Raw genomic sequence first — 13,723 nt, forward strand, 5'->3', positions numbered from 1 at the left:
CACTTACCATAAGCTCTTTGTTTTATCTTTGCTTAACTCATTTTTACTGATGATGCCAACTAATGCAATCTAAGGGTGCTTTCACACCTGCTGCCCGTTTGTTTTGTTCCGATTCAGGGGCTAAATCGATACAGTTGTTTCGTTTCTCGTTCGTGGGGTTTGTGTTCACAAGGCAAACGTCTGTAGCGGTTCAAAGCTGATAACAAATGCCATGCGCGAACCAGCTGTTCTCTGATTGGTCAAATGAACGCGGAAGGAGTTTCCTCTTCTTCCACACACCGGGATAAACAACAAGCCCCTTTCACAGAGAGGGTGCAAAGCACAGACCGCAGCCGCCGGCTTTACGCTGATTTATGGTTCCGCGTTACACCGACGCAGAGCCTACGGTGTAGGGTACGGCGTAGGGTACGGCGTAGGCTCTGCGTCGATTTAACACGGAACCATAAATCTCCCTGTTAGGTTTCTGAAACATAAATCAGGCTTACCCATTCATTTATGTGCGCTCGGCTCAGAGCAGAGCTCAGCAGCGGGCGAGAGGGCACCTGCGCAAACCTTGCCCGAATTGAACATTTTTTAATTTCACCGTGCCGCGCTGGGACGACATCTCGGCACGTCCAATACGAGGAAGCTGGTGGAGGCTGCGCCGACTCTTCTCCTTGAACCGCGGTTGCACATACACAATGAATGGAGTTGTGTCGGTTGCTGTGTCGATTATGTTCTCACTACAAATAAAAAAAAATGAACCGCTTCAGGTCTTGAATGGAATCAGGCTCGCTTGTGTGTGCCGTTTCCGAGCGCGATTGCTGTGTTCACATATACCAAACGTTCCGATCTTTAGGGGGAAACGCTCCCTGTTCCGGAACAATTGCTCCAAACAGGACAGGTGTGAAAGCACCCTTACATTCTTTCTGACTGAATCTACCCTCATTTCTGATGCAATTTTAACAGTTTACTTATTGAATCAATGTTCATTTCAAACATCTCATCCTGGTACAACTTGCTTACTTGCCAATACACAACAAACCTTTCTGCATAATTAATCAGGCCGGTAAAATAACCAGATCACCCCAAAATTCTCTGTCTGAGCGGTTTAGGGTTCTTGTTTTTCTTGGTTTTTTGGTTCTTCTGGTTTGGTCTTGTGTTTGTAGCTTGTTTCCTGTTTTATTTTGAAACTCTGTGACCTTGTGTGTAACTTCTTGTTTATCTTTTCTGCCTCTAATCTTCCTTGATTGTCCACACCTGCGTCTCATCAGCCCTAAATCCCTAAATATACACTTGTCTTCCCTCTCATCCCTGCTGCTCGGTGTCCCTTCTTGGTGCTGAGGTTTTTGGCTATGCAGCTGGTTTACTTAATTAAAAAGACTTTTACTGGAATTCCTGCTGCCTCGTTCTTCTGCATTTGAGTCCTCAACACACTTTGAGAATTTCAGTGGTGAGAAAAGCCACCCATTATTATTCATGCATGCTCCTCTCATCAGGGCAGGCATTACAAGATCATTTTCAGTCCTACTGCAGTAAGAACACAGGATGAAACAGGATGAAATAGACAACACAATGCTCTCAATATTTTTTTAAGTTGCCATTTAAAGGTTTGTATACTCTTAAAAGGTGTTTATTTTTTTAATGTGTGTATTTTTTAATTATTTGATCTGTGTATTTCATGTATTGTAGAATGAAATGTGAGTAAGAAGCTGTTTCAAATGTGGTTTTCTGCCACCATTGAGACAGACTGTAACATCTGGTACAACAAGCCAGATTCATTTTTAAATAATTGATTATGCTCCCTGTTAGGTTTCTGAAACTTGCAGGCTCATTGAAATGAGAAAGAAGATACTTGGAAGACACACTTCTCTCAGTTAAAGCTAATTGGAGATTCAAAGTTTTGTACAAGGAACTTTGTTCAGCTGACGACCTTCTAGAAAAGATTATTTTGGAAATGTGCATAGAGGTATTCTGCCAAAAATTTAAATATGTATGATGGAGAGGACCGTGGTTTAGACTTAGCCCTCACTCTCTTGGAGCCTTCATTGGTCCCAATAATTCAGTTCTCGTCGTCTTCTTTCGCTCCCCAACCATTCATGGACATGACCTTGTACTCATGTAACCACTCTCGGTTGTCTATTCTTCGAAACTGTTCTTGAGATAAAGCAATTACTTCAAGTGATTAAGAATTAACATGCGTAAACATGTGTGATACCTTCAAATGATAAAAGATTTGCATGCATAGGCATGTCAGCAAGGTCACAAATTCCAACTGATGTTTAGTTCTCTGTACCTCATGCAAAGGCTAAAATACATTCCCAACATTTGATTTTTTGATTGATTGAAGTTTTTATTTACGTGTCATGCACATGAAGTGCCCAGCCTGAGTGGGCTTACAAGACACCAAAAAAAGAAAAAGGAACATAAAGCAAATGAAAGCCAGACAACAGACCCTGTACCAATTAAACATATAAACCATCCTGACGCTTTATCCAGGCTTCAGAAACAAAATGAGGCAACTTAAAAACAGTTAAAGTTAAACTACCCGTCCATTCTATCATCATCAGAGCACCAGAACATTTCTGGGTTTTTAACAGACATTTCAGTAAATAATGGAGTTCTCAGTTCATCATACAGAGGGCAATATAACAGAAAATGTGATTCACTTTCCACTTCGTTAAGTTCACATAATTCACACAACCTTTCCTCTTCGGGAATGTTTTTAAATCTGCCGACTTCAAGATTCAAGGGAAGGATTTCTGTTCTCAGCTGAGCCATTAAAGGGGACCTATTATGGCATTTAATGTATATTTTAAACAGGCCTTGAATGTCTTAAAAACAATCAAAAGCTTGTTTTCTCTACATGAATCAGAAATTCAGCCTCTGGGCCATGTCTCTATTTTTACTGCTTCTAACCTCATTATCTGTGAGGGATTCTGAGGGGAGGGGAGGCTATGATAATGAGGCTCTGCACTGATTGGCTGCTTTAATGACGTGTAGCAGGGGAGGACACAAAGCCTCTCCGGGCAGAAGAGCAGCGGCTGGGTACACTATTAAACCGTGTCCCATGCAATGCGAGCGTCAGCGACAAAATCAATTCCACAAAGCCTGAATTACGGTTCTGCGTTAAATCGACGCGTACCCTACGCCGTAGGCTCTGCGTTGGTGTAACGCGGAACCATAAATCAGCCTTTAGTTCCCTGACCGGGTCACCTCGTCTTCACACTAATTCACACAGGAAGATTTAATTGAATTCTAAACAGGTACACCACAGTTATTTACTCCGATTCCTCATCATTTCATTTCTTATGTTACAAGACAAATGAATCATGTTAACTGTAAAGAAATTACAACACTGAATGTTCACAAATGGCAACTTTATTGTTAAATAAAATAAAATAAGTTGTATATAAATAACATTTATGCACTATTGCTGGCTCAAGGAAGGACCGTGCGTCTTCTGAAGGTGTCGTTGAACAACTTCAGGTGCTTTGATTGGAAGATCTGAAACCATGAACAGAAAGAAATGTATTACGGTATTAATAAAGCTCTGTAACACGGAGTAACCCCGGAGCTAAGCTAAATACTTAGCCCATGCAAAGATCATACTTGTAAACAAATATAAATAACTTAAAAATTAACTAATAAATTAACTAATTAATTAATAAATAAAAATTAACTTCACTTACCGCTGACTTGTGTGCAGTTGCCGGGTCCGTGCTGTTTTTATGAGGGTAAGTGTCGATGCAAAACCTCATTTTTACTGTCCCTCGCTGTGGAAACAGTCACCGCTTCTGAACAATGGCGGACTCTCTGGTCGGAGTTAGTTGTGGGCGTGGTTTCAGCAGCGGAGGAGACCGAGGCATGGTTTGCATTTTGCTTACGTAACAAAAATGCGCAAATCTGAACGGCTCGTAGAAGTCACATGACACTGGAAGGATCCTCCGGGCAGGGTGAACAGACCCTGCAGAATTTGGTTGCTTTCCTCCTTCTCTGAGTTGGCAGGGTGAGGGGAGACCACTTTATGTATGTTAAAGCAAGAAAAAACTTGTTTTTCATAATAGGTCCCCTTTAAAGACCTTTGATTTCTTGTTCTTGCTTTAACATAAGGTTCAGGGCCATAATTATGCTTGATTTGGGCTTAAACAAAATATCATTTAACCATTTTGTCTCAAATAAAGCAAATAACTTATCACTAATTGAAGTTATTGAACAGGTTAAGTTATTACTATACATATACTGTAATCGAACCTCTTCAAATAATGCAAATATTTCTTTAGCCCATGGCGAGCCATTTAATTTACTCCAAATAAAAACTTTCTTATTGACCCTGTCTTCTGGCATATTAAGTAAAGGATTCCCCAATCTAATCAACTCACATTTACGTCTTATGGAACCAGGAAGCCAACCCATGTCGCCTTGAACGCCCAGAATCGGAGCAAATTTATGAACACCCAAGAAACAGCGAGCATCTCTGTTCTCTATAGAATCTGCAATCTAAGACTCCTTATATCCCCAAACCCCTGAAGCATAATTTAAAATGGGGGAGACACAGGCATCATACGGTTGTGAGTAGGTAGAGTATCCAAGAGTTTTACATATCTTATTATACATACAGTATCCTGCTGACCACGGATGCTAACGCCCTCCCAGCTGAATCTGCCAACAACTTAATTCCAGCTTCCATCATCATAAATTCATCAAAAGTAAATCCTAAATATTTATATGTAGATGTGTATTCCAATCTTACCTCCCCAAAAGTAATATTCTGATTACTTTTTGGAGTACGTTTTTTCCTGAAATGGATAATCTGTGTTTTACTTTGATTCATTAATAATCTCCATTTGTGACACCATATCATAAGTAAATTCAACATTTTCTGTAAGTCACCCTCCGAGAGTAAAACCATCCATGTGTATACCAAGCTTCGATTCTTTGATAGTAAGGGCCAAATCATTAACATAAATAGCAAAGATTAGGAGAAAGAATATCACCTTGTTATCACCCAACAATGTTTAGCTACTTATTAACAGATAACATTTAATTAAGCAAAAATCCTTAGGAGCTAATGTGATGACTTCTCGCTGTTAGCACTCTATACTCCAATGCAGCAACATTTTTGGCTGTGTATAAATTCATCCGAATAGGTAGATTATTTCTACTGCAAAGTTGGACATTTTTACAAAAGTTGGGTCAATGGAGAGCGACCTGCTTTTGGAGGCAGCCCCTGGTGGTCAGTGGAAAAACTGCACTTTTATTTTCCTCTAGGGTCAAGTCAGTTCTGCACACTGAATGTTGCCCTTGGTTCTGGAGTTATTTTAATACGGACAAGTAAAGATCAACCTGGGGGGAAAAAAAGAAAGAAAACATGTTCATAATCCGAAATGCACAGTATGATCTTTAAAACATAAGCAGGAAATGTTATGCAGGGTCATACACCCGGATGAATGCTTAAGTTTATAGATGTATACTGTTTGCTCAGGTTCAGCCAGATGCGACAAAGTTGATTAGACAAAACTTCATAGTACAGATGGACAATGATCTACTTTATGTAACAACAGCAGCTCAGAAGGTTTTGAAACTGAAGAAGCAGCACATCAAACTCCCACTCACTTTATACTCCATTTCCTTTGTACGTGTATTGAAGATACAAGGTTTTTGCTTTACAGTAAAAAAGTTATCCAAGGCAAAATAGTAAACTGTAATCTAAATCTCTTTTTCTATTGGCAGATCCAGGCCTTCTTGTGAGTTGATGTTACCATGATGCATAATTATGGTGGTTGTTAATCTAGTAAAGTTTACATTGTTTTGGTTGACAAGCATTTGGCAACTATATTTAGCATGTAAACAGTGCAAACCCTTCACAGTCTGAAGACATCAGAACAACTGCAAGCATCAAATGTTCAAGTAAAGCCTTATGTGCCTCCGTCAGGCTCTGATTTGTGACTATAGTACCAAGATCTAACACACGGACTTCAATAAATCCAGTCAGATCTGTATTTAGCAAAGATAAATGGGAGTCGCAGAGAGATGAAGCACGATGAGGACACATTAGTCCGCTGGAGATCTACCAAGAAGGAACCAGATATCTTTATTGCCTTTCCACTTTAAACACTTAAAAGATCAAACTTACAGCTCCTCCCTGTTTGAAGCATAAAATAAAAGCATAACTGTATTATTATCTCATCCATGTTGCTAAAACACATCCTTCATGACAAAGTGCTGATACACATACAGATACTGGCATCTGTAAACACAGCTACTCGTTTTACATTTGATGAGTCAAGTTTTAGCAGCTTATTTATCATTTTGGAGAACGTATTTAGTATTCAATATCCATATATGTCCTGTGATGATCACAATGGTTCAGTTATTGCTTTTTTTTTTAAGGCCATCTCACTTCAGAATAATTTTCTTGACTTTGATAAGCACACAATGCTCCCCGGACAAATTTTAATGGCCCCATGGTTAGTGTCCACAGAACCTCTCTCTCACTAAAAGCTTCAGCCTCAACAGCAGGACTTTATCCAATTTTAAGCAATTTAATTCTACACCATAGTACTTTACAGCTTCAGGCTGTAGAGTTAGACTCATGCAACCAATTATTAGGGCCCGAGCACTTACAGTGCGAAGGCCCTATTGTATCCGTAGGAAATGTTTTTATTTTCCTTCTTCCGACGAAATGAGTGCCTTTTTGCCCCCATAAATGTGCCCTAAAAGTCACCAAATGTTGCACCGCCTGGTTTAATGGTTTGCATTAATGGGCGTGGCCTAATGGCTCAACAGCGCCCCCTAGAAAAATTTGTGCCTCAAGCCCCACAATACGTTTTGACGTACATGCACGGAAATCGGTACACACCTGTATCATGTCACAACTTAAAGAAAAGTCTCTTGGCGCCATGGCCAAAACCGAACAGGATGTCGGCCATTTTGAATTAATCTTGTAATTTTGGCGAAATTTATGCCATTCCTCCGGCAGTTAATACGGCCTGAACCGTAACGTGCACCCAGGTGTGTTATCCATCAAAATGTGCGTCTCCATCCTGCGACGACGCGCATTACTTTTCTCAGTCAAAAGCGTTACCATGGCGACGCTAAACGCCAAACAGCGTGCCCCCCCTTCATCTGATTGGTCCATACAGAAAAAACTTTGTGCCTCAAGCCCCACAATACGGTTTGATGTACATCCATGAAAATCGGTACACACCTGTCTCATGTCGCAACTTAAAGAAAAGTCTCTTGGCGCCATGGCCGAAACCGAACAGGAAGTCGGCCATTTTGAACATTTTGAATTAATCGTGTAATTTTGGCGCAATTTATGCCATTCCTTCGGCAGTCAATACGGCCCGAACCGTAACGTGCACCCAGGTGTGTTATACATCAAAATGTGCATCTCCATCCTGCAACGACACACAGCGCGCCCCCCCCTTCATCTGATTGGTCCATATTTGATAGCCTGGTGTAAGGAAGTGTGTTGTTCCTGTCTAACCAGTTGACTTCCCTATCCATCTGCAAAAGAAGCATAAAGCAGGAAAAATAGAAACTCCATGTGAAACATGTTGATTGTTAAGCCAAATGTTTATAAAATAAAAATAAAAACTTCTGTCCATTGGCACCAGCAGAGTTGAATTTCATGCTAATATTTCACAAGACAACATCTAGACCAGCATCTTGTAAGTGTGAACTTACAAAAGGCAAAAGTATACATGCGAAGGCTGAAGAAGGTCTTCAATGTTGTAGGCTGGACATAATCAGTTGTCATTCATCTCATTCATATAGCCAGTAGGGGCCCGTTTCCACTACCCAGTGCCCTCCATTACCTCCATGACCCATTTTGATCACTGATTAATGGAAATTTGCATGCATCACTTTGAATGATGGAACATTAAATTACAAAACATGTTTGTTTGTTTTTGAACCAATTGGTTTTGGATAAGTGAAAATAAATAACACCACTAAACCCATTGCTCTCTTTTCAAGCACACAATGTGAAATAAAGGGTCATGGTCTGGATCATTGTTCCAGTGGGGGACAACTGTACTGTCAGCAGCAACCTCACTAACAAAAGTAATTGAAATGGAAAAACAATATCCCTTAGATATTGCAAACAAACAAACTGGGGGGGGGTCAGATAAATGTTTGAGTCTATTTGTCATGCAAGTATATATAGGCAGGGTACACTATATCCATTGATCCATGGCCTAATATGAAAATAAAAGTCATTCAAAGTTGTGCCAACAATATTACTTGAGAATTTACTAATATCCTGCAGTCTAGTCCTACTTCACGTGTTACAGACCCCATACCAGAAAACAAAGAAACAGCATGTACGAGAAAATCTTTCAGTAATAACAGGGAAGTTTATCAAGTATGGACCATCTTTGCCCTCAGCTAATCCATCAGAGGTGGGGAACATAGGCTGTATTAATGATAAGGGACGATGACAGTTGTACAGAACACCTTCTCTGAGTGGATTGAAGAGACATTAGACACAGCTTTCACACAGAAGCTGGCAATGTACACCTGAATGCTTTAAATACCTGGTTCGTGTTTTTAGTCACCAAAATTTCTTCTCTGGAAGACGTCAAATCCTGGGTTAAAATAAACCCCTTTGAGAAGCTGAAAATGGAAGACATGGTTCTTCTATCTACACCAAACTTGTAAACCAGCAACAACGCTGGGTTTAGACTATTTTTGTTTTAAATAGATTATAACATCTATTTAAAACTTTTCCTGAACTCTATATACTTTGTGCAGTAAAGCCACAGTCCGTACCACAGATCTGGACAAACCCCCGTGAGGTCACCCACAGGGCTTTGGAAGAGTTCTTTGAAAGTCTATTTTCCTCTAAAGGCAGGGCGCCCTGAATGAACAGGCCTTGGAAATCAGCAGGAACATACTCATCCATGTTCAGTCACCAGAAGTTAGCTATTTCAGCTTAGCTGAATTACCTTATGTAAATGTATGTTGCTGATTTATATTACTTTGCATTTACTCCATTTACTCACATAAATCTATTGAAAACATCCTCAGATGAAGAGCCACTGCCAAAACGACACAGGAGGCAAGAGCTGCCACTGCTGAGAATTAGCGGCGCTCCGCTGAGCCTGCTGCTCTCAGAGCTTGGCTGATGCAGTTACCTGCAGGTCAGGGATTAGACTGGATAGGCCAAATTACTGCTGTTCCCAGGAACAGCGGCATACTGTACATTTCAGATGTTATGGCAATTTTCCACTAGTACCTACTCAGCGCGCCTCGACTCGGCATGCCTCGTCCCGCCTCCACTCGCCTGGTCCTCGTTTGTTTTTAAACACCCAGGTGAGAAGTGGTGAGAAGTGGGTGGGTTGGGGTGAAGCTGCTGTGACGTACTCGATTGCGCAACACGTTTGTTTGTGTCGGCGCTGATGAGAAATCAGCTGGGAGCCGCGAGCGGCTGAGAAGAAACAGAGCTCCTGGTGGATCTGATTGTTCCTTATCGCCCGTCTACATCCCTTTTTAATTCTCTCCTCAGCCACCAGGTTTATGAACATCTGCACCTCAGAGTTGGATCACGAAACAGACGTTTGCGCTGCCATTGCCTGTTGAATAAAATCGCTGCGAGTCGCTCTCGCGCTGACTCCCGCTTCCTGATTCAAACGTCTGACGGCCCCGCCCCCCGACCAATCAGTGGCCTGGAGGGTGATGACGTCAGATACAGGGCCGACTCAGCACGCTTAGAACCTCGGCAGAGTAGGTAAAGAAAAAGTATCTACTCTGCACGCCTCCACCCGCCTCGGCCCGTAGTGGAGAAGTGCAAGACGGGGGCATGGCGAGTAGAGGCGCGCTGAGTAGGTACTAGTGGAAAAGCGCCATTAGTCAACTTGGGAGGCTCAGCTTCTGCAAGTGAAGACATTTCCAGTTGGTGTCCTCTGGCTAGCCTTGACCAGCAGCTTCAACGATGGCAGCTTCAGGCTGCTGCACAAAGCTTTGTCGCCAAACCTTTTCAGGCACACACAATTGGTTGCAGTCGTCTCTTAGTACATTTTGCTAGGTGTATATTCACAGCTCAGAAGCCAAGACAGTGCAACAAGTTTTGGTTGCTAAAATAATGATAGCCAACCATCAATGGAAATACTGCACTTATATGCACAAATGTGTATATTTTATCTGGCATAAAGATGGATTGACCTGGGTGTGAACACTAACTATGAGGACCGAAACTGTTATTAACCAGGAGATCTATAAACTACATTTTACATGTGGGGGGTTAATGGACATTGACTCGCTTTTAGGAACAACCCCCCACGGTCAGTTGAAAAAAATATACTATTTTTCTTAATTTCACATTGACTTCAACTTAGAAAAGCAAATATTGCCCCCACATTAATATTTATTTTAGTTCAGAAGTGAGATAAGTGGCAAATACACAAAAATGACATTGTAAAAGCTGTAACAGTGAACCACCACAACAAGAAAACTGAACAAAAAATAGAAGTCTATTATCAGTTTCAATAAATTAAAAAAGAGGGTAATAATCTGTAGATGATCTCTAACTAGTTACTAGCCTTTATTTTCTGTTGTCTTGATGGGTTGTACTGGTAATTTCACTGTGCCGGGATGCTAACTCAGCGACATATAAAGCTCTAATCTTTTTTTTTTTCTTTTTATCTTTTTTTTTAAAGGTTTTATACCCGGTTTTTCCCATTTTTATCACCCAGTGCTCCTACCTAAGTGACAGTCCTGGGCATTGCTCCCTCTACCAGCCCCGGGAGGGCCTGCGCTGAGCTCAGATCTCCTTCATACTTGAGGAGTGAACCGACCGCTTCTTTTCACCAGACAGACTGGGGCTTCTCTGACCAGACGTAGCGCGTGGAAGGATCATGTTATTCCGGCCGGATCCTCCCCACCCCATCTGGCGCCCCGGCTGGCCAGAGGGGGCATGTATAGCCCAGGACTGTGTGCATGTTTTTGTGAGGGTAGCTCACATTAGCTACCCAAGGGAACACGGGGAGAACATGCAAACTCCACACAGAAAGGCCCTTTCAGCAACGCCACCCAGGGTGTGGGCGCTGAAGTCATGGGGGAACTTAACACGCACTTCAGCGCCCACAGCGTCCCCGGCGGGAATTGAACCCAGGACCTTCTTGCCGCACTACCAGCTGTGAGACGGCTGCACTACCAGCTGCGCCAGCCCTTAAAACTCTAATCTAACCTAATCTAATCTATCTAATCTAGCCTTTGGAAAATTAGTCTTGGATATTATTTTACCTTTTTTTTATGTATGTTCATAACAGCTGTGCTGTATGAATGCGTTTTGGGAATAGTAGAAGTGGTGAACACAGAAAGTGCTAAATAGATAAATAGACCTGTAGTTGGTTTGGTTTCACCTGGGATGTATTGATGATGCAGAAAAACATACTCCAGCCAAAACAGCACCAGCTTCACATCTGTTCATTCCTTGAATATTGCTGTCTGCAAAGTCAAGTCAACAGCAGCTACAACAGATATCAGATTAATACCTGCATGGATGTCAGCTGCTTAGTTTGTCCTCACTGCGACAATGAAGGATGTACTCATGCAGGAAGTGGTTCCCACGATATTCCCTGTGGAATAATAATGGCATCAAGTTTTTGAGTTTTTAGTGGTTTCCCCACAGAGCAAGAAATTTCCACAGCTCAACAGTTGCAGTTTGATAGTTTCAACGACATAATGCAAAAGCCCCTGTTGATTCCATTTTCTTACCCGTTAGTTCACAACATAGATTTTTCATAATATTATTAATATTCACATATTTTAGTTTTACAAAACTAAGAGCCTAAAAATCAAGTGTGGTGTGTGTCTGCATGTTCAAACACAGAGACTCACACACACCCCTGGGACGAGATGGAAGTTTCATGGATAGAAGGGCTCTACTAAGTACTATAGATCTTTTTTGTGTTTGTAAACAATGATGACGTAAACCGTATGCATGCACATTTCGACAACAGAAGTATGGTGGAGATAAACAGCTTGTCAAACTATGCAAGAGGATTATTAACTAAAGATCGCAAACGTTACCTTAACAAGTTGGTTTTTGACCAATGGTGTCTGATTTCTAGATCCGTGTTCTTTTAATGAGTGGGTTGAAGACTATAGCAAGTGGCCACATATAGTACAGTGGCCATATATATATAAATAGGTATATATATATATATATATATATATATATATATATATATATACCTATTTAACTTAGAAACCGAGGGTGTGCACCAGCTTGTGAACACATTCTCTGTAGTCATGTACAGAACGTCAAATAAAATAACAGACTCAGAATTTTGTGTTTTGAAATCAGGGATTCTGTTATGCTATATATGTATCCATACAGATAGATTGCAACCTAGAATTATTATTTACCGTTTACAACATACAACATACGTTTGTTTAGCCTAGCAAGCCCCAGCCAAATCTAACGCCAGCTTATCAACCCGTAGCTGCATTTGATTATTATTCTACATAATACAGACAAACACTAATGTAAACAAGACTTTCCCGTAAAATCAAAGAGTAGATAAATAACCTTTCCTGATATAAAGCGGGCACTGCAGACGCAAGCATTTTTTATTACGGAGTGACTATTCGCACCAGGGTACAAATAGCAAGCCCCCACCAGCTGAGCTATTCACACCCTGTTGACATATGAAAACAAATGCGTTGCCCATGCGCCTGCGCACCAACGTGTCTGCAACGGAAGGCGCTTTTTCATTTGCCCATGCGCATGTGCAGCACTCTAAAATCAGAACCATGTCAAACAATAAAGCCAGCAAATGTCTGCTCTCACACTTTTGTATGAACAATTTTTGCTCTTATGTCATTGTAAGATATTTTGAAGAGATTAAATGAAGTTTATCAAAAGTGGTGTGAATAACTGTCAATCACTGTTGAGCTGATGGATTTTTTTTTTTTTATAAATATTTTTTTTACATTTCTTTTTTCTTATAATACATGGGTGCAAATATACATTGACATTGGTAGCAGGGTGTAAATAGCCTATGCATCAGTACTTGCACCCGGGTGTAAATAGCCTAAGCCTTTATTATGTCCTCATTCCAGTCCACATTCCTGTCGGAATCCTTTAAAACTTTAGTCTGCCGGTGGAATAGCGATTCGTACAACCTTATATGCAAAAACCAGACATGTTGATGTTGGGAACAGTTTGTTAAATCCCTGCTAACCCTCGTCTTTCAGTCACAACTGCTGGAGAACGACACCCCTTCTGTTGCCAAGATGTGGGCGCAACAATATACGACGTAGCATTAAAAGGGTCTATACTGAGTACTGCAGACAAATGCAACTGATTAAAAAAAACATACAAACCAAAAAAGTGAATAGCAATAATGAAATTAAAAAGGGAAATGCCATCATGAGCCCTGTACCATGATGACTGCGAAAACACTGTCATGAGTAGAAGATATGTGAAATGTCTTACAAGAGCAATTTCTCCCAACAATCCAGGAGGAATATTGTGGTGATCCGTGCATTTCCCAACATGATGGAGCACCATGACACAAGCAAGAGATGACATAGTGGCTCATACATCACGACACTGAAGTTGTATGCTATTGAGAACCTGTGGTCAATCTTCAAATGTAAGCAGAAAAGCAGAAAATTACAAATTGTGATAAACTCAGAGAACTAATACAATCACTCAGGGTTTGGCCCAGATATTGATATTCCAAAAGTGAATTTGCTGAAGCTTTGAAAAAGAAGGGTCAGCACTGTT

Source organism: Cololabis saira, chromosome 16 (genome assembly GCF_033807715.1).
Source record: "Cololabis saira isolate AMF1-May2022 chromosome 16, fColSai1.1, whole genome shotgun sequence".
Taxonomy (NCBI): Eukaryota; Metazoa; Chordata; class Actinopteri; order Beloniformes; family Belonidae; genus Cololabis; species Cololabis saira.